Below are 27,647 nucleotides of genomic sequence, written 5' to 3'. Positions count from 1 at the left end.
GGGTCGCAGAGTCAGACGTGACTCAGTGACTAACACTTTCACTTGTTTTAGACTGATCTCTGGGTGAGGAAATCATGACCCACTTCTCCTCGCCTACAAATCAGGGTGTGGTACCAGCCTGCTATTCCTCTCACTCCAGTCACTTCTGTATCACATTCACGATCTTTGTCTTATTGTAACCGAACCAAACTTGGGTCCACTTGCCTGCATGCAGAAAAGCCGATCTCCTGATGTCAGGTTGTGGGTGAAGGAAAGCCCAGTGTTTACTTGTTCTGATTTCATGAACTAGAATTCATATCTGGATGAGGACATCTGTTACACATGGAGGCACCTCCTAAATTCACATCCTCGAGGCTGTCACCAGTCGACTGCATCACAGGAACTGAAATCACATACTCGTGCGGCTTTGGGCATCTCCCTCAGATGCACAGGGAGTCTACATCCCTCAAGTAGATGGATTTGCTCAAGAACTCTCAGCAATGACCACCGCCCCTGGAAAGCCCTCTCCAGTTTGCGTGCTGCTTTCTGCATTACCTTGCTGGATTTCATCCTCACAACAGCATTGGGATGTGAATACCAACTTGATTATCCCCACTTTAATTTCCTTGAATCACAGAGTTAGGAAGTGAACTCCCCATCAAATGCTTTTCCTTATCTCCCAGGATCACAGAGAAGTGTTCTAAAAACTGACATCCTCTGTAGAGCACAAGGTGTGAGGTCACAACCCCCTCCATGAGCCTGGAACATGCTCGCAGCTCCATGACAGCCACCCCCCAGGTGCTGTGGGAATCAACAGAGAGAAACAAAATCCTCCCACTCTTTTGGAAAGATCCGATCCCACCTGTCAGTTTGTCATTTTTCAAAAAATTTTAGTATCTTTAATTTTACATCATTCTTCTGGTCATTTAAGAAACAAGTGTCAATGGAATGCCAGTTCCGTGGCCATCACAGTGGTGTGCTAAGTACCATGAAAAATTCAGGCAAATTGTGACACAGTCCTTACCAAAGCAGAGCTTCCTATTTATTTGTGAATTCTAAGCTGCAAAGGTCTAGATTTTGATTTTATTTTTCAAGTGCTCAGTATTTATAAATAGAAGGAAAAATGGTAAATTATCTGAATATTTCCAAGTGTTTGTACAACACATCTAGGTACTTTTTGTGGTTTTATTCTCTATCTGGAATATAAGGAACTGGGAGTAACATATTGTAAATTTGTGATCAAGTAATCAACTAGCCAAGAAGTTAGCCAGTCAGAACACAGGATGGGCAAAAGGTCTGCACAGCCATGACCTTGGTTTCTATCAGCTCCATATGAGAAGTCATGGACTGACATGTACACATGTATGTACACATTCATGCCCACTCACACACACACTTGCACAGGCACGAGCGCACATGCACACGCACACACACACACACACACACAAGGGCACAGCAATTATTTGCATACCTGTTTCTATCCTGTTGTGTCCAGTGACAGGACAATCTCTTACCCTGGGTCTTCAGGAGAACCAGAAATTTCTAGTGTGGGGAGAGCTGTGAAAATGCCTGCCTGACGTTTGGAGAATGATTGCTCTGCCGGTGGTGAGGAGACACCTTTGGCTGTCACTCAAAGGCCCTGGGATGGCTGCAGCTGACCCCGAGCACAGGAGCAGTGCCTGTCCACAGGTGCTGCATGGCTGGACCGGTCAAAGCCAAGCAGCATCTCCTCAGTGCCTCCTGTGAACGGTCCACGTTCAGGCTGGAGCACAGCTAGCTGCCTTCACAGACTCGGCAAGGAACGTCAGGAGCCTTTATTAGTCACCAGCACAGGGGCCCCTCATGCAGGTGAGCCAGAAGTCAAAAGATGAGGGGCGGTACGCAGGTAGGGCTGGCCTGGAGTGCTGACCCAAGCATTAATTAGAAATACCAGTGCCCTTGTCCGAGCCAGCTGGTATAAGCTGCTGGGGCCTGTGTTCACTTCGTAAAGAAGTTTTATATGGTATTCCTGGAAATAGCCGGACACTTTAAAAGAAAAATAAAAAGAACATTATTATTAGCTTGGGGTGGTGGAGGGAGGCTCCCTTCTCTGCCAGTCCATGTCCAACCACCCCCTTTTCCCTCCAAAAATTTGAGGGTGAGGTTTGTTAGAGTCACGTAGGCTTCTGCCTTGATAGGGTTTCCTAGTGGGGGCGGGGGTGGTGGTTCTGAGTCAGTTCACTAGCCTCTAAAGTGGAGATTATAGTAGCTGACCCTCCTTGCCTCCTGGAGTTGATGGAATGTGTTTCAATAGAGCAGAAAGAAAGGACTTTGAAGACTGCAAAGTAGTTTGTAGAAGTATGGCCATTCTCACCATTCTAATTCTCAGGCCAGAAGATTCAGGATAACAACGTTGAGAGTTTAGAGCAGTGACTCTCAGCTGCTGGAGCTTTTGCTCCCTAGGGGACACTGGCAACATCCAGAGACTCTCTTAGTTGGGGGAGGTGCTCCAAGCACCTTGTGGGTGAAGGACAGGGGTGCTGTTCAACCTCCTGCAAGGCACAGGACAGCCCCCTGCAACAAACGGTGATCCAGCCCCAGACGTCAATAGCGCTGAGGTTGAGAAATCCTGGGTTGGAGGCGTGCAGGGTAACCTACACAGGAAGTTCTCCCAAATCCACCTGCCGCCTGAGTTTAGCCATTTCAAAGAAACAAAAGAGTCCCGTCCCACAGCTTGTAATGACAGATCAGGGAACAAAGGAAAGCTGGACAGCAGTGATAAATCAGTGGAGACCCAGTCACGTGCACTGGTTATTAAACATTGTCTCTCATCCTCAGTTCTGCCTTCCATGCTGGGAGAGAGCTGCAAAGGACTTTTTTGCTTATGGCATCTGCTAGGTGCTGCCAACAGAGGGCGCTGGAACGACTTGAGGAGGAAGAAGGACCGTGAATTCCTGGGCCTTCAGTTCTGTCCTTGTCTTCCTAGCAGCTCTGCTTCACCCTGGCTTCCTCGGAATGGGCAGCAGTAGAGTCCACCTTGCAGCTTTCCCAGCATCAGTAGCCCCTCTGATCCCCTGAGGAACAGCTCCACCCCTGGAGGGCTCCTCTTGTCAGAGGTCAGAGTTTCAGCTCCATGGAGCCATCCTCAGAGCTCCAAGTCTTAGTAACCCCAATTTCTTCTTTTGTATCTTCAGCCTAGGATTTCTTCTCCCAGTTTCTATCTCCTTAACATCCAGCTGTTCCGTTTGCCTTTTCACAATTCTTCATAGTGAATTCTCTCTTAGATGGGCTGATGTGGTCTGGTTCTTGACTAGACCCAGGTTGACACAGACACGAAGCCCTGTCTCTTTGGTACAAAGAGGTCCATGCCTCCCTTACCCCAGCAGGAGTGAGCAAGAGTCACCTTGATGGCAGCTTCCTCAATGGTGGAGACTGTGAGAACATCATTCTGTTTTCCCCTGGATTTGTAGAGAACCTCGTGGCCAGGTGTTACCACCAACTGTGACAATGTATCTCATCTTGTGGAAACAGAATGGTGGGGTTGAGGTCCTACAAACGAGAAAGCTTGTGCGTTCTTGGTCCTAAAAGTGGTTCTTCTGGATCTCCTCTGGCCAGTGGTCCCTTGGCCAAATCCGCAAGATGGGACCACAAGGCAACCTTCCTCCTCCTGTTATGCCCATCAACAGTGCTTGTGTCTCCTCTCTATGATTCAGATACACTGGAAAGCAATTCTGTACAGAAAATGAAACCCTCTCTCTTTCTCTCTGTCTCAAAATAAAAGGTTTACAAAAGAAGAGTCTGCGGTAGAAGAGCATCTTTTGTGAGAACTAGAAAGACAGCAAGAAATGCCCCAGCTTGGAAGCACACATCACTTGTTTCATGGGAAAAGACTATGAGATGCCTATCTTTATTTTCAATGAAGTAAATATTTTTTAAAAAATATACTGCTTGTGTATATTCCTCTGTCCCAGCTGGAAACAGTAGTTGCAAAACAGCCCACAAGCAGCAAAAGGGGAATTAGGAGACAAAAAAAAATTTGTTTTTTAAAAACCACATCTGTCTACTGCTGCACCGTGCATAGCTGGAGTGCTTCCTTTCCAGTAGGATGAAACGAGAAGAAATGATGCACAAGAGGGATTGAAGGTGCAGGGGTGTCATTCTTGAAGCCTGGGGATGAGAAGTCATAGCTGTCACCCTGTGCCCTCGTCTCCCTCTGTCCCCAGGAGCACCACCCTGCAGGTTCTCTGAGATCACCCAGACAGCCTCCCCCTATTGGCAAGAGGCTTCTATTATTGTTCCCTCAATATCTTTCAAGAGGAGAAGCTCTCCTGGGGGACAGGGCTCCTCTGCCATCTCTAAGTGACCACACTGAGCAGAAGCTCAGCGACCCAGATGGGAACTGCCACCCCTCCCTTCTCACCCACCCCTTGCTTTCAGAAGGATTGTCAGAGGAGGTGATCTGGAGACAGATGGGACAATGGGGAGAAGAGGGTGACTGGGGAAATGCAGCTGCCCAAGGCCCTTGGGAGAACAATGCTGTGTTCCCCTGGTGAGGCAGTGTATCTGGGGCCCCTCAGAGTCCAACCCACCCTCCTGGCAGGGCTGACGGACATGCTTGTCAGGTTAGCACCCTGGGAACAGAGCTCCCCTGGATGCCTGTGCCAGAGGCTGGCCATGGCTCCACTCTCTCCAGACCACTTGGCACTCACAAGCTGGGAAGTTTCTGCCAAGCCTGTGGCCAATCTGGCAGTTTGTGTGAAGTCTGGGAGATTGCTTCTCAGACCTCTGGTTCTAGTCGTAGCCTTCCCCCACAAAGGACTGTGGCTGGTGCATGGTGGGTCCATGGGCTCTCCACCTGCCCCTCCCCAGGTCAGAGGCCAAGTCCTACTCCAAGCAGATGAACATTGCATGCAGGCCCTTCGCTGAGTCCCATCTGGGCTCCAGGACCCTTACATACTGTCATCCTCATGGCCTCTTGGTCAATGCAGGCACTCAGAATGAGGTAGGCTCAGGAAGATTCCCCTAGAGAAGGAAATGACAACCCACTTGAGTATTCTTGCCTGCAGAATCCCACAGACAGAGGAGCCTGGCGGGCTACAGTCCACAGGGTCACAAGAGAGTCTAACACGACTGAGCGACTAACACACACCGGCAAATACATAAACACCCCTGGGTGCTATGGTCCGAAACGCAGCTTGGACAGGGGAATGTGCCAGTTCTTTGTAAGAGTAGATGGTAAGCAGAAGTGAGGCAGAGTCGGTGTTGGGATTCTTAATTGGACACGTGTAAACTGAAGTATAAAGTGACTTTGTGACCCCTAGGTGGTTAGAAGTAAATTGGTTAGACATAAAACCAAGATTAGAACTCAGGTCTCTTAATCCTCAGTCCTGATGCTTCCTGCTAAGCTGGAATTTCTGCCTTCCTGGGTTAAATGAATTTTTTTTTAACTTACATATTATGGTGAAATGGAATTGAACTTTCTTTGCATCAGGGATTCTGGTACTCTTGAAAATTGTCTGCTGAGTTTGATATGCAGATACAAATTTTTCTTGTGAGAGGATCTACAGCTTTCATGAGGTTCTCAAAGGGGTTAGTCTGACCAACAAAGCTAAGACCCCTGATGGATACTGTTGTGATGGGACTGAGATTAGGTTTAGGGTGACCTTTTCGTAGATTGTAAATGAAGGGGGCAGTGGGGCTTCCTGGCTATCAAGGCTTGAGACCTGGAGAAGACTGATGTGGGGGAGAAACCACTATCTCATTCCTCAGAGTCAGGCAGGGTTGCTTAACTTGGCAATTGATGGAAGCAGTTAGAGCAGCTAGTTTCCAAACTAGGTGGAGAGACAGGGTGGAACCTGGGTCCCAGGACCATTTGCCGCAGTGCTTTCTCCTGGACAAACATCTCTTTGAGCAAAAAAATACAAAGAAACTGCTGCTGCTGCTAAGTCACTTCAGTCGTGTCCGACTCTGTATGACCCCACAGACGGCAGCCCACCAGGCTCCCTCGTCCCTGAGATTCTCCAGGCAAGAATACTGGAGTGGGTCGCCATTTCCTTCTCCACTGCATGAAAGTGAAAAGTGAAAGTGAAGTCACTCAGTCATGTCCGACTCTTAGCGACCCCATGGACTGCAGCCCACCAGGCTCCTCCGTCCATGGGACTTCCCAGGCAAGAGTAAAGAAACTATAAAGGACTAAAAGTAACTGTGTGCATGCACAGTTGGGGCAATTTATGGACAACAAGATACAAAAAGACCAAAACCCAACTGCCACTTCTACAGAGCAGGGAGCAAAAACAGGGTGTGCATATGCCCCCTGCACTCAACACCACCTGAGGGGTGGGCAACCACCTAAGCCACCCCTCCAACCTGACCCCTGGACACACACCCCCCACTAAAAGGAATCAGCTCACCCCACCTCAGGGAGTACACAAGGGAACCTGTTACTTGTTGTCACTCTCCCCTGCTACAGCAGGAATCCCAGTAAAGGAACTCCTTGCTTGAATTCCATGTCTGGTCTCTGGTCAATTTCTATTGACTTGGGAAGACCAAGAACCCTGGTCAATAATAGCGTGCTATGCTGTGCTTAGTTGCTCAGTCATGTCCAACTCTTTGTGACCCCATAGATTGTAGCCTGCCAGGCTCCTCTGTCCATGGGGATTCTCCAGGCAAGAATACTGGAATGGGTTGCCATTTCTTTCTCCAGGGGATCTTCCTGACCCAGGGATCAAACCCAGGTCTCCTGCATTGCAGGCAGATTCTTTACCTTCTGAGCTACCAGGGAAGCTCAAGAATACTGGAGTGGGTAGCTTATCCCTTCTCCAGAGAATCTTTCCAACCTAGGAATTGAACCGGGGCCTCCTGCATTGCAGGCAGATTCTTTACCAGCTAAGCTACCAGGGAAACCCCAGCAATAGCATATCCATGCTTAAAGTCCCATAAGCACAAACTCACAGAAGCTTAGAGCCCTGGATCAAGGAACATCCTTGAAGATCATCTAACTTGTAGTTCCATGAACCTAGCTACACACTCGAATTACTTGGGGAACTCTGTCTGCTCGCCATGTCTGAAACTAACCCTGGAGGTTTCTACTGTAATTGTTCTAGAGTGGGACACGTCAGGTAAGTGCCAGGTATCAGGAATTTTAAAAGGTGATTCTCAGGGGCAATCAAGTGTGAGAATCACTGTCACAATCTAATCCAACACTTTTTGTTGCAAAGAAAACCAAGCCAAAGAGAAGAATCCCAAGGTCATAGAGCTTCCACAGAGCCAGGATTTGAACCAAGAAACAGGCTTTGCCTCTCTCTTTGTTTAGAGAGTATATATACATACCTGAAAATGCCTTGCTAGTCTGAAACATAAGTGATGTGGAGCTATTAATAATAGTTTTTGCACTTATGCCGTTCTGGGAAGGGAAGTTTGTGAGTGGCTAACTGTTACGCATGTGAAGTGACAGAAGTTAAGAGGTACAGATATTTCAACATGAGACTTCTCATCCTTTTTTCTGGACCACAGCTGAAAACTCACAAGAACTCCCTTGCCTCCTTGCTTCCTGGAATCCCATCCTGCCCATGGAATAATGGGACTCTGTTTTCTGCTTCAAAGAATGAAGGGCCCAGATTCCAGTGTGAAATTTGTCCTTGGGGGTCTCCCTGTTTCCTTCCTCTGGGTCTGCAAGCCCTCTCCCATCCCCCTGTTCTAACAGGAAAGGAGAGGAAAAGTGAAAATCACTCAGTCCTGTCCACCTCTTTGTGACCCCATGGACTAGTCCATGGCATTCTCCAGGCCATAATACTGGAGTGGGTAACCTTTCCCTTCTCCAGGGGATCTTCCCAACTCAGGGATCAAACCCAGGTCTCCCACATTGTGGGTGGATTCTTTACCAGCTGAGCCACCAGGAAAGCCCAAGAATACTGAAGTAGGTAGCCTACCCCTTCTCCAGAGAATCTCCCAACCCAGAAATCAAACCAGGGTCTCCTGCGTTGCAGACAGATTCTTTACCAACTGAGCTATCAGGGAAAGGAAGGCAGAGGCTAAAAGCACTTCAGGACACTGGAAAACTGGAAAAGAGAAAGCTGGAAAGAGGATCTCTAGGGAAAATCGCAACTGGCCAAAGTACTGGGGGACCAGCCCCAGGCTTAGACAGGTAATTGCTCAATCGCTTCGACATTCTTAGGGTTCCAAGACCCGAGTCATGGAGGAGCTGAAGGGACATAGGGCTGATCCTCAGGGACTGAAGGAATCTTCTCACCTCTTGGCTTCTCTGTGATTTTTCCATCAAGATCATTCAATAAACATCCCTGGAAACGAAGATAACGATGTATAATGGCACCTAACATGTTTGCATTGAGCTCTACAGTTTACAAAGCCCTTCCCAAGTTCTCACTTTTAGTCCATCCCTCTGTATACCCTGAGGCCCACATTGGCATCCATTTCAACGGGCAGGTGAAGGACATCCATGGACACAGAGGACAAGTAGAGAACCGGAACCCAGAGCCAGGGTTTCTGACTCCAGATCCAGGGCAACTTTCACTGAAATGTGACTTTGCTTTAATGTCCAGGAGGGAGAATATAGGAGACTTTATCTTTGATTTAGGGGGCATCCCTGGTGGCTCAGATGGTAAAGAATTTGCCTGCAGTGTAGAAGACCTATGTTCAATCCCTGGGTCAGGAAGATCCCCTGCAGAAGGGAATGGATACCCACTCCAGTATTCTTGCCTGGAGAATCCCATGGACAGAGGAGCCTGGCGGGCTAGTCTAGGGGGGTTCTCAAAGAGTTGGACACAAATGAGCAACTAACATACAAAACTTATCTTTAAGTCCCAGATTTTTGTCAGATGCCCTTTATCTCATGTTAAAATAGAGCATGTGGTGGGTTCTGTGGTCTCTCACCCCCATCCTTCCTCCAATACTGATGTAAACCTTCCCTTGGTGGCTGGGAGGGTGTTGCCATTGGCTCTCAACCAAGTTCCTCTCAAGAAATTACCTTCAGCATTAAGGAGTCATGTTTTCCAAGGTCCCTTCCTTACTGCCCTGTCCTTAGGGCAGCCCAGGGGCAAGGGAGTGAGGAAGGAGGAGAGGAGATTATAGAACCTGCCTTTTATGCCTTGTCTATGATGATTCTGATTCCTCTGCCTTTTCTAAATCCAGCTTGAACATCTGGAAGTTCATGGTTCATGTACTGTTGAAGCCTGGCTTGCAGGATTTTGAGCATTATTTGGCAAGTGCTCAAAGCAGAGGAACCAGAGATCAAACTGCCAACATCTACTGGACCATCGAAAAGGCAAGAGAGTTCCAGAAAAACATCTACTTCTGCTTTATTGGCTATGCCAAAGCCTTTGTGTGGATCACAACAAACTGTGGAAAATTCTTCAAGAGATGGGAATACCAGATCACCTTACCTGCCTCCTGAGAAATCTGTATGCAGGTCAAGAAGCAACCATTAGAACTGGACATGGAACAACAAACTGGTTCCAAATAGGGAAAGCAGTATGTCAAGGCTGTATATTGTCACCCTGCTTATTTAACTTATATGCAGAGTACATCTTGTGAAATGCCTGGCTGAATGAAGCACAAGCTGGATCAAGATTGCCAGGAGAAATATCAATAACCTCACATATGCGGATGACACCACCCTTATGGCAGAAAGCAAAGAAGAACTAAAGAGCCTCTTGATGAAAGTGAAATAGGAGAGTGAAAAAGTTGGCTTAAAGTTCAACATTCAGAAAACAAAGATCATGGCATCTGGTCCCATCACTTCATGGCAAATAGATGGGGAAACAGTGGAAATAGTGACAGACTTTATTTTGGGGGCTCCAAAATCACTGCAGATGGTGACTGCAGCCATGAAATTAAAAGATGCTTACTCCTTGGAAAGAAAGTTATGACCAACCTAGACAGCATATTAAAAAACAGACAGTTTGCCGATAAAGGTCCATCTAGTCAAAGCTGTGGTTTTTCCAGTAGTCATGTATGGATGTGAGAGTTGGACTACAGAGAAAGCTGAGCGCCGAAGAATTGATACTTTTGAACTGTGGTGTTGGAGAAGACTCTTGAGAGTCCCTTGGACAGCAAGGAGATCCAACCAGTCCATCCTAAAGGAGATCAGTCCTGAGTGTTCATTGGAAGGACTGATGTTGAAGCTGAAACTCCACTACTTTGGCCACCTGATATGAACTGACTCATTTGAAAAGACCTTGATGCTGGGAAAGATTGAAGGTGGGAGGAGAAGGAGAAAACAGAGGATGAGACGGTTGGGTGGCATCACTGACTCGATGGACATGGGTTTGAGCAGGCTCTGGGAGTTGGTGATGGACAGGGAGGCCTGGCATGCTGTGGTCCATGAGGTCACAAAGAGTTGACTGAGTGACTGAACTGAACTAAACTGTGATGATTCTGAAGGCCCTCCCCCACTACAGCTCCAGGGCTTCCTGTGGGGTCAGCTGAGTCTCTGTCACTCCTGCATCCAGGCTCAGCATCTCCCTTTGCCGAATTCTGCTTCCCTCCATCTTGTACAGGATTGTTCTCTGGTGTTCTTCTCCAGTTAAACCATCTGCACACATACCTCCATCTCAGAATCTGTTTCTAGGAAACCCAGACTATGACGTAGTGGAAGTCCATCTTTCATTTGTGTAGTGCATTTATATAATTATATCTCAACTTATTTATATGTTTCTGCCTTGATCTAACTTTTAGGACATAACCTCACTTAAGTTATTTGATTGTGTCCCAGTTGGAGGTAAGCCCTCTCCATTTTCAAACCAAGGCCTTTGGATTTCAAGTCACAAACTAATTTTTGACTTCATGAATTGACATCACAGAAAATAATTATCATACATTAACACATATATGTGGAATCTAGAAAAATGTTATAGATGATTTTATTTGCAAAGCAGAAATAGAGACACAGTAGTAGGGAACAAACGTATGGACACCAAGGGGGAACAGGGGGGTGTGGGATGAATTGGGAGATTGAAATTGACATATATATATATATATATATCCACTACTACATATAAAATAAATAACTAGTGAGAACCTACTGTATAGCACAGGGAACTCTACTCAGTGCTCTTTGTGGTGACCTAAGTAGGAAGGAAATCCAAAACAGGGGGGAATATGTATATGTACAGCTGATTTACTTTACTGTAAGCAGAAACTGACACAACTCTGTAAAGCAACCATATTCCAACAAAAAAATGAAACAAAAAGAAAGAAATAGAATGAGATGTAGAAAAAAAAATGCTCATGATTGCATTAATGTCCAACCACACAATGAGTGACACAGCCCAACCTTCCAGGAGGTCGCCTTTCCTCTCTGCCTTGTTCAGAAACTCAGAACCCCAGTTACAAAGATTTAGGGTGAAATGTATGTTCCTCTGTAGCCTTGGACCATAAAGATGCTCCTAGAAAGGATCTTTCTATCTCTGTGACAAGATTTTGAATATTTTTCTATCTGGGTGACATCAACTAAGGTTCTGATCTCTACTATCCTTGTTTAGAGAGCAGCTCCTTCCATAGATTTGGTGCTAAAGAAAAAACCCGAGATACATTTTTACAATGTCAGGGCGGAGGAGTGGGGGAGAGCATCCCTCGATTCGTGTGTTCTCTGAGACCGTTCACATTCCACAGTTTATGTGCTGAGACCAGGACGTGTTTTGTGAAGAAAGTTATACTTGACTAAATTGTCCTCCTGACGTAAACCTGTAATTTAAAAATTATATATATTTAGAGAACAAGTCAAAACAGGAAGCGCATTCCCAAAGAGGATAAAGATATTTATGTGTTAAAATACCTACTACTACTATAGTAGACCTAGGTCCCTGTATTTAAATAGAAGAACTCTGAAAAGAACAGAAAGAAAGAGCAAAGAAGTTAGCCTATCGTCATGCTTGTGGATGAGGCCAGGGTCTTCTAGTGGGAACATATTTCTTCGTCACTTTCCTTCTTGACAGAGACCCTGGTGCCCATTGCCTCCCACCTAGGGGCTGTGGCAAGAGCAGAGGTTGAGTTGAAGCAAAGCATGACAGAACAGAAAATATGATTTCGTGGGAAACAAAAGAGGTTAAGGGGTAGGAAATGTTAAACTAAAACTCAAAGATAGCCAGAGCAGAAGAAAGAACTCAAAAGTTAGGCAAAGGTAAATAAGATGATGCCTCCAGAAGCCCTTCAGCCAATGATCCTAAGCTGGTTCTTCCTAATTGGATCCAGGTGTAAATTAGGCCTCTCTGAAACAGGCACCAGTGTATGAATCATTTGATGCCTATATGCCATGTTGGGCTTCCCTGATGGCTCAGTGGTAAAGAATCCCCTTGTCAATGCAGGAGACATGGGTTCGATCCCTGAGTCAGGAGGATGCCATGGAAAAGGAAATGGCAACGCACTCCAGTGTTCTTGCTTGGGAAATTCCATGGACAGAGGAGACTGGTGGGCTACAGTCCATGGGGTAGCAAAGAATCAGACAACAAGTTAGGAATTAAACAACCACAATAGTGCCATGTTAATCAAAGTTGTTTTGATATAAGGAAGGGTAAGGGTAAGAACTGACTTCTGCTCTTGGAGAACAGTAATCTAGTTGGAGAGACCAGAAGGACACATATAAAAGTAAAATAAGAAGTCTAGACTTAAATAGTAGTGAATTAAAATAAGAAGTGTCACTGCCTAGTGTCAGATTGAGCCCAGAGAGATCTTTGTTTCCATCCTTTTGCACAGGAACCACAGCCTGTGGGCCCTGAGGAAGGAGATTTAAAAAGGATTGGCACCTTGCATTTATCTTGAAAGAGTGTTGAGAACTTTATGTAAGACTCCCCTAAAAGTGGTTCAAGGCAGGCAGAACATCTCTTTCTCATGTAGATCTTTTCCTAGAGTTTCAGTGATGGAAGTGTGGCTAGGGGTGTGGAGGTTGTGTGCATTTCTGTTCCACTCCTGTGTCCATACAGATCTGGCTGTCTGTCCCTGGGTGATGTTTACACATCCGCAAAGCAGATGACTCCACTATCAAAGGGTGCTCTGTGCTACCTGAATTGTTAACTCCTTTAGCTTTGATCTTTCAAAGCACTCCCTACAGTGCCTTATAAACAACAGGTACACGGTAAATGTTCCAAATGAGTGAATGAATTTTTAAATGTGGTCTTGAATGCATGAATAAAAGCTGTCCTACTTCAGGGGAAGGGTGAGATTTTAAGAGACTTCGCATGATCTAGACACATGCTTTTCTGTGATCCCACAGATCGACTATGACTAAGTCCACGGAAGGCAGCCTCCAAGATGACCCTAACAATCCCTGTGTCTCTGATAGTGGGCTTCCCAGGTGGCTCCATGATCATGAATCTGCCTGCAATACAGGAGACATAGGTTCGATCTCTGGGTCAGGAAAATCCCCTGGAGGAGGAAATGGCAACCCACTCCAGTATTCTTGCCTGGAAAATCCCACAGACAGAGGAACTGGCAGGTTACAGTCCATGAGGTTGCAAAGAGTCATAAGTGAATGAGTGACTGAGCTCATTCTCAGCATGTCTCCTATGGCCAGTCCCTGTATAACCCCTTCCCCTGGAGTGCAGCTGGACCCAGAACTTTGCTCCTAATGAACAGAACATGGCAAAGGTGATAGGGTGTCCCTTCTGAGATGGGGTTGTAAAGGGATGGTGGGTTCCATCTGGCAAGCCTGCTCTGATGCTCTCACCTGCTCACTCGGATGGAAGCCAGCTGCCACGCCATGAGCTGCCCTGTGCAGAGGCTCACATGGCAGGGAACTGGGGGTGACCCCCCGGCTCCAGGCAACAGCCAGCAAAGAACCAAGGCCCTCAGTCCAATAGCCTAGGAGGAAACTGGACCATGCTGACAATCACGGGAGGGAGCTTAGCAGAGGATTGTCTCTCAATTGAGCCTTCAGATAAGATGACAGCCCCAGCCAAACCTCTACTGCAGTCTTTTGAGAGACTGTGAGGCAGAAGCACCCAAACAAGCTGTCTCTGGATTTCATAGACATGCAGTCACAGAAATGCTTGTTTTAAGCCTCTAAGTTTTGGGGGCAATTCATTATCCAGTAATAGATAGTTATTACAAAGTCCATTATAAAAGTAAAAGTTATTAAGTCATTTTATAGTTGTGGAAACCAAGATATCAAAAGACTAAATGTGTTTTCCATGGCCACCCAAGGAAGCAGTAGCAAAATAAAAAATGGAGTTGGTGCCAAGGCTTATCTTCTTCTGAACAAAAAACAGACAGGATTTTATGAGAAACAATGCTAGTGGAATCCATGAGGTTCATAGTCACAAGTCACCTTTCTTCCTGTATTTCCATTTTTAATCTCTTTAGGGACTAACCATTTAACCATTCAGTGCTGGCCCTTCTCTCAGAGAACATGACTCCTTTAACAAAATAGCTTGATCTTTTCCAAAAGAAAGAGATTCTAGGCATTCATTGTGCATTCTAACAAACTGAGATGTTGAAACACTGGAGAAGAGTAACTTTCAAATAAGCATATAATTAGCAAGCAATCTTCTCTCCACCTATTATGAAATTTATGACTTTAGGAATGTTGTTTATTATGAATTATTTATTTATTATGAATTTTCTCTTCCCTCATCACAAATTTCTCATTCTTAAGAATTTTGTCCCCAAAATTCTTTAGGCTGACAAAGCCTAAAGAAAGTAAAAGTGAAAGTCACTCAGTCGTGTCCAACTATTTGCAACCCCATGGACTAACCAGTCAAATTCTCCTGGCCAGAATACGGGAATAGGTTGCCTGTCCCTTCTCCAGGGGATCTTCCCAACCCGGGGGTTGAACCTAGGTCTCCCTAGGTTGATTCTTTACCAGCTGAGCCACAAGGGAAGCCCAAGAATACTGGAGTGGATAGCCTATCCCTTCTCCAGTGATCTTCCTGATCCAGCAATTGAACCAGGGTCTCCTGCATTGTAGGCGTATTCTTAACCAACTGAGTTATCAGAGAAGCCCTAAAGAAGCACCTCTTAATTATAATTTCTTCTTTTTTAATCAAGTGGAAGGAGAAATTATTATTGATGCAAGAGAAGTATTTTCCCTTCTAGTGAGATATTTAACCAGGATCCTCAGCCTTCTTCCCACAGGGAAATAATACATTTATGAGTTGCCCCTCCTGTGATTACACCATCGGATATAACAAAGCTTCACATCAACCAGGCCAATCTTAAGAATATATTGAAGAAACCTAACATACACTTAAAAACAAAGACATCTCGCATTGTAAAATTGTAAGCCTCTAGTCTATATGGATTAAGAATTCCTTTATGACAATTCCTTAAATATACCAAAAAGAGAAGCAGCAGTTTCTTTTGTAGTGGAGTCCCCATATTTGGTGACCATCATTGGCAAGCTGACCTTGGACCATTTCTAAAACATGGTGGTTCTACAACAAAAATGATTATACAAAAGTTTTCATTATTGAGTGGTCAGTAAGACAGGAGCTAGCAAGTCTAGCACTGGAAGAAAAAGAACTTCATCTCTGGGGAGAAAACACCAACTCTAGGAAAATACTGTTTCTAATCTATTGCTCAAGGCCAGTGTGTTGTTTGAAACACCTCAATAGGCTCATTGTTCTGGACTAGAACAATATCAGCAATGAAAACCACTATATCAGCTACAACACAGGTACCATAAGCAAGGTTCTTTGGATTAGTAATTTCATTTATTCATTGCAATAATCCTGTTATGTAAGAATTGTTTTCTCCATTGTGCAGGTGGGAATCAGAGATGAGAAGCTGAGGAACTTGACTAAGACCATTTACCTAGTGAGCAGTTGAGGTAGAATTCAAAGCTGGAACACTTTGATCCCAAAGTCTGGGTACTCCTGACTATGCTACCTTGATTCTAAAGCCCTGAATTCAGGGAGGATGAGCTTCAGGCCTTTAAAACCCAGAGCTCTGACCCACGCTGGTGAAATACAACTGCCCTTGATAGAGTATATACCCAGTCACAGTGTTGTCCATGTGTAGAGAGGCATGCCTTTCTGGGAAGAATCACTAGAAAAGTAAGAGGCAGAGGTGAAGCCTCCAGACAATGAAGACTCCCAGGAAGATCAAAGAGTTATTTCTGGGTATGCTCTCCCATGAGTATGTTCAAGAGAGGAGCCCAGCACAATTTTCAATATTCCCCTAGAGAACTCACACGAAAGTTTAGAATAACATAAAGGTCTTAAATTCATCCGTTGTCTATTCATTATTATAAAGAATGCTGGACATTTTGTATTTTCCATCCTAATTGAAGAATAATGTGGATGTCCCCTCCCTCACCCCATTAAGGGCACTTACTGTGATGTACCATAAATAGTATCATAAAATCTGGTATTTTATGTGTCATTTTCCCAGTAAATAAAATAATCTGACTTGCAACCCCAGTAAATTATTAAAATATTCTTTTAGGGCAAATGCTAATGTCCCTTTGATATTTAGAGTCAAAGAAAAAAAAATAAAAGCAACTTGAACTAGTTTCCATTCTCTGCAGTGATTCTTTCTCCACTTGGTCATGTCTGTCTCCACCAAGTGCTGTACTCCCATTGGGCAGAAAGTCAATCCACCTACAGGTATTTACTTAATGTCCATTAAAAATCACATTATGCACATTATACCCTGTTAGCCTGTCCCATTTATTGTGAATTTCTCATATTTCCGTCATTCTTCTGGTGATTTTTTCCTTTATAGCTTCTATTTTCCCCCCATTAATCCTTCAAAACCCCTGGGAGGTAAGATTGTGCATATAATTTTCTCTGTATTCTAAAATACTGTTTGGAGTTTTGCTTTGAAATTGCTTTTAAGGCTGGATGTTTGACTTTCTTAAGTGAACCTGTAATAAACACTGTTGAATTCTCTCCAAATTACCTCGAAGAATTACCTGCTTATCTGGAAGAACCATCAGTGTAATTTTAAGGGATTTTGTTTTTATTCAGTGGCTCTGAGTCTTTGAACTTCTCTGCCTCAATTTTTCAGTCTTTCCATAGGAAGAGTTCTGCTGAGAACAAGCGCTTTGACTCAAAGGCAGAAGAGAGTGTTTTTGTTTCTACTTTGGTACTTGTGATTCTAGCTCTAAAGGAAGCAAGATTTCCAAGATTAGGATAGTTTAGTCTGGAAAGAAGACTAGTTAAAGGGGGCGTGATTAAAACCTACTTAGGGATTTGAGAATGCTTGTGAAAACTAAATGATTCATTTTTTTAAACCTTTCACAAAACTCAACAAGGAAATACTCCATGAACTAGAGGAATGATAGACTTAAGTCCAATGATAAATTCCTTACACAGCTTCTAGATATAGGTACCCTTATTAGCCATTTTCCAGGGAAGGAAACTGAGATGCAGAAAAACTCTATGACCTGCTGAGAGAGAGTCACAGAGTAAGCAGTGGAGTAGAGATTGTGTATATGCCTGGATTCCAGAGCCCAGGCTTTCCATTATTGTGCTCTATTTCTATGATGTGATGGTTGCTCTTAAAAACCAGCTTGTAGCTACCATGATTGAGGCTTCCCTCGCAGCTCAGTTGGTAAAGAATTTGCCTACAGTGCAGGAGTCTGCCTGCAAAGCAGGAAACCTGGGTTCAATTCCTGGGTTGGGAAGATCCCCTGGAGAAGGAAATGGCAACCCAGTCCAGCATTCTTGCCTGGGAAGTCCCATGGACATAGGAGCCTGGGAGGCTACACTTCATGGGGTCGCAAAGAGTGACTAAACCACCACCATGAGTGAACAACTGCACCAAAAGAATGTAGGAATCCTTCCTGCTGATTCACCCATTCACGTGGTTAAGCAGAGTCAAGGCTAGAGCCTGGCAGAGCACTTGGTCAGTAAATACCATTTTCCTGGAGGTAGATTAGTGCAAAGAAGTATAGAAGGACCAGCAAATGAGTTCAAATCCTACCTCTTCTAGCTGGAGGACCCTGGGGATATTACAGAGTCTCTGTAAACCTCAGTTTCTTTATGTGTTAAGTAAAGATAATAATAGTAACTATCTCAGAGGATTCAATGGGAGATTAACCATAGGATGGCCACGGTATTCCCAGATACCCATTATTATCATCGTTTTCTTGGAGAGAGGATGAGAAAGCAGGATGACGCTGGAAGAAGGGAGTGGAGATGTGTACTCACTCTTGTGAATAAGGAGTCTGTAGGGAGAGGGCAAGGATTTTCACAGGTCCTTGCACATAATGGGTTTTCAAACTGTAGTGACCAAAGTGCCATGCCACCTTTACAAGTTTAGCTTTAGATTTCTGGTCAGTGGTTTGGATAAAAAAAATACACCAATAAAAAGAAAAAAAGATACACTGAAGTAAAAGGTACACCAGATCTTCAAGTAATAAATGCAAAATTAAGGTCAGGGAGTCAGAATGGGATCATTAGCATATGGCTCAGGTTTCCATGGAGGCAGATGTAGCAAAGAGGATGTGATGTCAAGAACACAGATGGGAATAGTATCTTAGATTTGTTCAGGGAAAGCATATTTAGATTTAAGTCAAGTTTCAGAGCACCAGTGGCCAGAGCCAGAGGAAACAGAAACATTACAGTGTGGACCAGACTCAGGGTTTCTTAGGCATCCTTTGCATTCCTAGCCTAGACCTATATTTCTTCTTTGCACATGAGAATCAGACAGTACTGACTTTGTAAGGGTCAGTGAATGTTATACAGTGTCTTGTCCATAGAAGGCTCTCAAAAATATAGGACATGTTATGAAGACTGGGGAGCTGATAATGGTGAAACATCAGAGCTACCTTGGTCATCACTATCTGCTACCACCTGGCACAGTACAGGCACTCAATGAATATTTTTTGAATAAATGACTGATTTTTAAAGAAGTCAAAGAATCTGGTTAAAATGGATATCAGAGAAGTCATTCAGGGGAAGAGGATCATAAGAAGGACCTTATGGAGGGTGATTTATGGGAGAGGAAAGGGCCAGCCAGCCCCAGACCCTTCTTCTCCTTCACCTTTACACATCAGGGGCAATCACTGAGACTTGGCCCTTTGAAAAATACCAGAATTCCTTCTTTCCAATGGACTCTCTCTAAAGACACTCCTAGATGCTAGATCCAAGGACCACAAAGAGACCATTCAAGTCAAGAGGAATGGGCACCCACCTTTCTGCTTCTCACCAGAGATTGGCAGTGGGTCACTTGCTGGCCTTTTGGAATTTGATTGCTGGTCTGGAGAGCAGTTCACTCTGAATAAAATGGCATTTGCCACAGAGAACAAGGGCTTTCCTGGTGGCTCAGACGGTAAAGAATCTGCCTACAGTGCAGAAAGTGTGGGTTCAATCCCCAAGTCGGGAAGATCCCCTGGAGAAGAAAATGGCAACTTGCTCCAGTAATCTTGCCTGGAAAATCCCATGGGAAGAGGTGCATGGCGGGCTGGTGATATCGCAAAGAGTCAGACATGACTGAAGCCACTAACACATACACAGGAGGAACAAAGTCGCGATGGACCTCAGGGAGTGGGTCCATTAATGAACAGCAGGAGCCAAGATAGTTACAAATTGTTACCAATGTGTGTATTTTCCTAGTGAGGATAAGTTTACCAGTGAGGAGTTTCTTCTCTAAGAAACAGTTTTGACCTATCTTTTAAAATCATGTCAACATTTAAAAAGCAAATTATGTTTTCTTTTTTGTTGTTGTTAAGAAACAAATCAGGAGATTTTTAAAATAAACTTTTTATTTGGAGATAACTGTAGATTCACATGCAGTTGTAAGAAATAATATGAAGAGACCCAGAGCGCCATTTCTCCAGTTCCTCTCTATAGTAACATCTTGCAAAACTGTAGCAGTACTCTCCCAACAGGGATATTAACATTGATACAGTCAAGTTTGGAGCATCCTTGGATTGTTCCCATACTTGTGGCTCAGTCTCGTTGACCTTTACAGCCACATACCCTCCTCTCCCACCCACCCCTCTTTATCCTTGGCAGACACCAATCTCTTCTCCATTTCTAGAATTTTGTGAGTCCAAGGATGTTCTATAAATGGAATCACACTGAACATAATATTTTTGCAGTGCTTTTTTTCCACTCAATCTAATTTTATGCAGATTCTTCCAGCTGTTATTTGTTATCAATAGCCCATATCTTTGTATTGCTGTGCTGTGCTTAGTTGCTCAGTCATGCCCTACTCTTTGAGACCCCATGGACCCCTATCAGGCTCCTCTGTCCATGCAGATTCTCCAGGCAAGAATACTGGAGTGGGTTGCCATGCCCTCCTCCAGGGGAATCTTCCCAACCCGGAGATCGAACCCAAGTCTTCCAAATTACATGTATATTCTTTACTGTCTGAGCCACCAGGGAAGCCCATGAATACTGGGGTGGGTAGCCTATTCCTTCTACAGGGGATCTTCCCAACCCAGGAATTAAACTGGAGTCTCCTGCATTGCAGGCAGATTCTTAACCAGCTGAGCTACCAGGGATACTGACTAGTAATCTTTGGTTTGTTGAATCATTCACCTGTTGAAAGACAACTGGGTTCTTTCTAGTTTTTGGCCATTATGAATAAAGTCAACATGAGCACTCATGTAGAGGTTTTTATGTGCACAGAAGTCTCCACTTCTCTAGATTGCTCATGAGTTGAAAAACAAGCTTCTTCTCAAAGCCATTGAATATTTGAGTCTATTTATAACAGCACATCTGTATACTCTGTTAGCATGTGTGTGTGCCAAGTCCCTTCAGTCATATCTGACTATAATCCTATGGACCATAGGACCCGCCAGCCTCCTCTGTCCAAGGGATTCTCTAGACAGAAATACTGGGGTGTGTTGCCATGGTCTCCTCCAAGGGATTTTCCTGACCGAGGGATCGAATCAGCGTCTCTTACATCTCCTGCCTTGGGAGGGAGGTTCTTTAACACTAGCACCACCCAGGAAGCCCATACTCTGCCTGCTTATCCTAAATGACACAAATGTCTTTCATATACTGGTCACTGCCATGGTGACAATCACAGCTATAAGTTCTTGAATGCTCACTGTGATGCAGGTACTATATGTAACTACATTGTAACAGTAAATGGTAATTGACATTTACTGGGGACTGACAATGTACCAGGCACTAAGTGCTACATACACCAATTCATATAATCTACAAACCACCCTATAAGGCAGGTACTATTTCTCCCTCATTTAACGATGAAAACACCGAAACACAGAGATTTAACAATCTGCCTGAGGACACATCCAGGAAGAGCTAAAATTGGAATAAAAAGTGAGATAAGACTGGTACCAGGGCCTACCATTTTAGTGAAAGTGAAAGTCACTCAGTCGTGTCCAACTCTTTGCGACCCCCATCCAGGCCAGAATACTGGGCTGGGTTACCTTTCCCTTCTCCAGGGGATCTTCCCAACCAAGGGATCGAACCCAGGTCTCCCATATTGCAGGCAGATTCTTTACAATGTGAGCCACCAGGGAAGCCCAAGAATACTGGAGTGGGTAGACTATCCCTCTCCAGTGGAACTTCCCCATCCAGGAATCAAGCTGGGGTCTCCTGCATTGCAGGCAGATTCTTTACCAACTAAGCTACCAGGGAAGCCATTTTAACCACTATGCTATAATGCTTCTCTGTTCTGTGGCATTAGATAGACAAAACTCTATCAGATAGGTTTTGGGATTTCCAAGGAAACCCTCAATAGCCTTCACCCCTCTATTCTACCAGAATTGGTATATTTGTATAAAATAAAATAAGAGATTAAGTAAGCAGTCTAAAATGCTTTTATTATTGACATCACTAAATTAGAGAAGTTCATTTACTATAATATTCGATAGGCCTACTCACCAGACTCTAGAAATAGAATCACCCTCCCAATAAAGTGATAGTGAGCTTGTGTAAGGAGTCTTATCTCAGGAGGCCCAAGGCTTGGAGGAACAAATGGAAATTCACGCTTTCTATGAGGAGGCTGCTTCCCCACGGGAATGAAATTGAACCTACATGTGCCCAGGTGTTTTCCCCAGATTTGTCACGCATAGCATTTCATCTTTCCAGAAAGTAAAGGACCCAAGAGAGGCTCAGAATTACATGAATTGAACTCTCTTTCCAGAAAATGAGTTCCTTTTCCTAATAAGAACAGGGAGTTAGTATTATAAGAACTAGGCTAGAATACTCCCATTTTACAGGGATTGAATATGACCAGAAATTATGTGGAAGAAAACTGGGCCTCAGAGAAGTTTCAGATATGCCTAAGATTGAAAAGTGAGTTTTCAGTGGAATCATGTTAATTCTGAGCACTGATGCTTTGCTCTCAAAGGAAGAGGTATTACATCAGCAAATTGTCTGGCTACACACATAAGTAAATCTCACAAAAGCTTTCAACACTAAAGCAGGGCAGCCATCAGGTAAAATAATTTTTGGTTTTACCCAACAAGGACCTACTGTATAGCAGAGGGAACTATACACAATATTTTGTAATAACCTATAAGGAAAAATAATCTAAATATATATATGTGCATATATATATACATATTTACCTGAATCACCATGTTGTATACTTGAACTAACACAACACTGCAAATCAACTGTATTTCAATGAAAAGTAATCTTTAGTGTTGCTAAGTTAAGTCATCATTGAAACAGGCAAAAATATTATCTAAAAGATATTATTTCTGAAACCTGCATTCATTATTATTAAAATGGAAATGTAGGTGACTCATCTTTAATCTTTCATGTGGGATAAGAAGTGATGAAGATACCAGTTAGATAAACTTGCAGCAAGCCTATTGATCAGTCCTGTTCTAACTGGACACCCAATGTCACCTACTGGAACTACAGTCATCACTCCTAGCAGAAAAATAGCAGCCTTTGGGATATAACTTATAACTCTAAATGAACGTCAGACATCAGAATGGACATCAAGAAAATATAATCATCTCCCTTGGACAGCAAGGAGATCAAATCAGTCAATCCTAAAGGAAATCAACCCTGAGTATTCATTGGAAGGACAAATACTGAAGCTGAAGCTCCAATACTTTGGCCACCTGATGCAAAGAGCTGACTTATAGGAAAAGGATGCTGGGAAAGATTGAAGGCAGGAGGAGAAAGAGGTTACAGAGGATAAGATGGTTGGATGGCATCACTGACTCAATGGACAGGAGTTTGGGCAAACTCAGGGAGACAGTGAAGGACAGGTAAGCCTGGCATGCTGCAATCCATGGGGTCACAAAGAGTTAGACACAACTTAGTGACTGAAAAACAACAACAACAGGATCTGAAAAATATCTGTAAGAGATGTCGCTGTGGAACAAGAGTGACTTGTTAGCTTTGAGGAAGAAAATGGCAGTATTGCTTCCCCACGTTGCAAGGAACTGAAGCTTGCCTCTAGTAACTGAGGAAAGCTTGTGGTCAACAGCCATCAAGAATCTGGATTCTTCAGTCTTACAGTCACAAAGACTTGAATTCTACCAACAAATGCATGAATTTGGAAGCATCTCTCTCCGTACATGAGAACCTAGCCCTGACCAACACCTTGATTGCAGAGTCCAGCTAAACCATGCCTAAACCACTGACCCACAGGATTAGAAATAATCTATGTGTGTTATGTTGAAAGCTGCTAAATTTGTGATGATCTTGTTCTATTGTATAAGGTAACTGATATAGATTTTGGTAATGGAAGTAAAATGCTGATCTAACGTATACCTAAAAATGTGGGAATGGCTTTGGAACTGGGCAATGGGCAGAGGCCAGAAGAATTTTGAAAAGAAAGCCTAAATTGTCTTGGACAGACTGTTAAAAGAAACTTGGACATTAAAAATGTTGCCAGTGGGGACTCAAAAGGAAGTGAGGAACATGTTATTGATAACTGGAGGAAGAAGGATCCTTGTTAAATAGTGCCAGAAAGCTTAGCACAATTATCTTCTGCAATTATGTGAAAAGCAGAACTTGTGATAAACTGAGTTATCTAAGTATATTTCCAAGCAAAATATTGAAGGTGCCACTTGGTTTCTTCTTGCTACTTGGAATAAAATGTGTGAAGAAAGAGATAATTTGAGGGGGAAAAAAAAATGTTGAACTAAAAGGAACCAAAACTTTTCTTGGTGCCTTTTTCACTAAGCCTAATTCTCCTCAAATTCATCCAGTTGTTATTTATATCAATAGTCCATACCTTTGTATTCAGTTCAGTTCCGTTCAGTTCAGTCGCTCAGTCACGTCTGACTGAGTCTTGTCTGATCCCATGGGCTGCAGCACATCAGGCCTCCCTGTCCATCGCCAACTCCCGGAGTTTACTCAAACTCATGTCCATCGAGTCGGTGATGCCATCCAACCATCTCATCCTCTGTTGTCCCCTTCTCCTCCTGCCTGCAATCTTTCCCAGCATCAGTGTCTTTTCAAATGAGTTGATTCTTCGCATCAGGTGGCCAAAGTATTGGAGTTTTGTATTACTGACTAGTAATCTGTGGTTTGCTCAATCATCATCCATTGAAAGACAACTGGGTTCTTTCTAGTTTTTGGCAACAATGAATAGAATAAAGTCAATATGATAAAAAAAAAAGTCAATATGAGCACTCATGTACAGGTTTTTATGTGCACAAAATATTTTGAAAATATTCAGTCTCCCTAGATGGCAAAATATGCTAATATTGAGAGACAGCTTCCACTCTCAAAAAAAGTGAAATCTAGAGAAAAAGATGAGTGTGTGAATATACAATATCGTCCTCAAATCTCAGAAAAGATCAAAAAGCGTATTCTGCCACACAAAGAGCCATTTCAAGAGACTAAGGGTGTGCCTCACAGATCTCAGTCGAACCACAGATCCTCTAGGAAATTCAAAGGCATTGCCCCTCAGCCATCTCAGCAGAAGCCCAAGGTAGAAAAGAACTTTTTCATAAAGTTCTGTGCATGCAGCTTCTGTCTAATGGAGTGAACTCCAGGAAAATCAGTGAAAGCCCACAAAAGTCTTGAGAAAATTGTTTCAGAAGGAACACTGTCAGCTTGGACTGAAAATACAGATAGGACAAACTAAGAGGAGACTGTTGTAACCCCAGATTCCACTGGTAAGAAGCAGGTTGATAAAATTATTCAGCTGCAAACATGTGTCAAATAATTCTGCACCCAATTCCAATGTGAGGTGGGGGGTAGCGAGTTTTCCCTACATTAACAAGAGACTCTCTGCCACCATCTGGATGTCTTATCATTCAACTAATTCTAACTCTACCCAGAGATAGCATCAGATCCCACAGATGAGGGGCTCAGCCTCACAAGACTGCCTGTCAGCCCCCCAACCCCACTTCCAGGGAGGTGGGGCTGAAATACCCAACTCTCTAAACACACAGTTGGCTCCTTTGGCTACCAGTTTCTATCCTTTAGGGCTTCCCTAGTAGCTCAGTTGATAAAGAATCCACCTACCATGCAGGAGACCCCAGTTTGATTCCTGGGTCAGGAAGATCCCTTGTAGAAGGGAAAGGCTAACCACTCCAGTATTCTGGCCTGGAGAATTCCATGGACTGTACAGCCCATGGGATCACAAAGAGTCAGACATGACTGACTGACTTTCACTTCACTTTTCATCCTTTATATTTTTCCTGGTGGCTCAGATGGTAAAGAAACTGCCTGCAATTTAGGAAACCTGAGTTTGATCCCTGGGTCGGGAAGATCCTCTGGAGAAGGGAATTGTTACTCACTCCAGTATTCTTGCCTGCAGAATTCCATGGACAGACTACAGTCCATGGGGCCACAAAGAGACAAACAAGACTGAAGCAATTAACACTTTCACTTTCATCCTTTCGTTACCCAGAGACATTCCAAAATTCAATTCATTAACAGAAAAATAGCAGCCTTGTCACTCTCATCATTTTGGCAATTTCAGTGGTTTTAGTAGCTCTAAAATGAGGATGAAGCAACAGGGACAAAGGCCAAATATCTATTTCTTACTATCAATCATAATATAATGTACTACCTTCCATTATAAAAAGAAAGGATAACTCAGAAGATCCCAGAAGCAGATCGTAGAGCTATGGAGAATTATTCCAAGCCTAATTTTAACTCAAGGTCAGAGCAGTGTTTAAACTGGGGCTAATTATTTTTCACTACTGAGATAAGAATTTTTTAAGTACCCTACCCAATGTGATTGATAATGGTTTTCTTTTCCTGGTTGTGTAAACAAGCATCACTATCAGCCCTTTGTGGGCACCAGCTACTCTTCTGCAGCCTCAGAGAAATCAACAGACATGCTCTGATGAGTGCTCTCCTGAGCACTCAGGAAGGGCCCTCTACTGTCATCCAGGGTTCTGTCTGTATGCAGCTTTCCCCTCTCTGGTCCACCATCTCTAGCCAACATAGTGTCCTTGAACTTCCAGCTCCAACTCCTAAGGCCAGGAGTCTTCTGGTTTTTCTACCTAGCTTGCCTTTCCTGTGTCACAGCCTGAAAACTCTTACAAGGCAAACACTAGACCATTCATTGAACTCACCTCTTTTGTTTTCTGTGTCTGAGGGATCACTGTTCTTTGTTTGGTGTCTTGAAAATCATTGTTTCACATATTTTGTCCAGTTCTTTCCTGCTTCATGAAGAAGGTTAAATCCAGCCACAGGAACTCCAGGTTGGTCAGAAGTGAAATCTTAATAGAATTTCTTTTTCTTCCTTTTTATTATCTTCATCGCTGCATTGAAATTCTCATCTCTTTCTCCATGTGGTTTACCTTTTCCATTACATCATTTAGTATACTCATCGCTGTTATTTTAAAATTCAGACCTGTACCATCTCCAGGAATGCTTCTATCATCCACTCCTTCTGTTTGACCATGAGTCACATGGATTTATTTTTTTAGTATCTTCAAATGTCCCATTATTTTTATCATACAATGAACAGTTTACATGAAAGGACACTAGAGAAATAAGTAAATAATACTTCTAGGAAATGTCACATCCCTTCTTTAGTATGGCTTCAAAATTGGAGGGCTGAGTCCATCTGATACATAGTCAGTCTGGATCTGACCTTTGCTTCCCTTTTAGTTTGATTCAGTTGCCCACTGGCTTCAAATGTTCAGTTCCTCACCTTCAGCAGGTCTGAAACCCGAGCATTTGAGATAGTCCAGATAGTTCTCTATGATTTACACAAAAATGCCATTTTCCAAACCATGGGATATTTCTCTGACTTACAGCCTGGCTCCTAAGTTCCCCAGTATCCACTCCTCTGAGTTTTGGGGGGAGCCTAGAGTCCCTGCCTCTTCCCTAACTGCCTTTGATGGCATTCTGTCAGCTCCCTGCCCTGCCCCCAGGTTTAAAAGGCAGCTAGCTGCCTTGCACTTGGGCAAGATTCCTCTTACCTCCTGGGAGACCTCCCTCAGCTCTCTAGTCCCAGCCTTCAACATATTGTCCATGAACTTGGACAAAACCTGTATTAAAACGTGTGATAGGTGGGTACAGATTTCTTCTGTGGCTGGAGCTCCTTGGCATCCTAATTTTTCACACTGACTCATACACGGTCATTATAATTTTCCCACAAGTTTGGTAGGTTTCTCCCTACCATCTACAGTAGGTGTCTTCTCTTCCTGGTTTGGTTTTGAGGGCAAGAGTGAGAGTCTTTTTACTTTCTACACCATAACCAGAAACAGAAGTCCCTTCAACCTTTCTCCTAATATCCTGCTTTCTAGAAAAATGAAAAGCACCTCTTTTTCATAGTAGTTTTCCTGCCATAGGTGAAATTCCATCTCCTCTTGAGTTTGCCTGACTTTCCTGAAGGTTGGGAGGGTGGAGACAGAGAACTGGGGATTTCTATAT

Source organism: Giraffa tippelskirchi, chromosome 13, assembly GCF_054371585.1.
Source record: "Giraffa tippelskirchi isolate mGirTip1 chromosome 13, T2T-mGirTip1v1.2.pri, whole genome shotgun sequence".
Taxonomy (NCBI): Eukaryota; Metazoa; Chordata; class Mammalia; order Artiodactyla; family Giraffidae; genus Giraffa; species Giraffa tippelskirchi.
The sequence above is the reverse complement of the archived record's forward strand: the minus strand, read 5'-3'. Positions refer to the sequence as shown.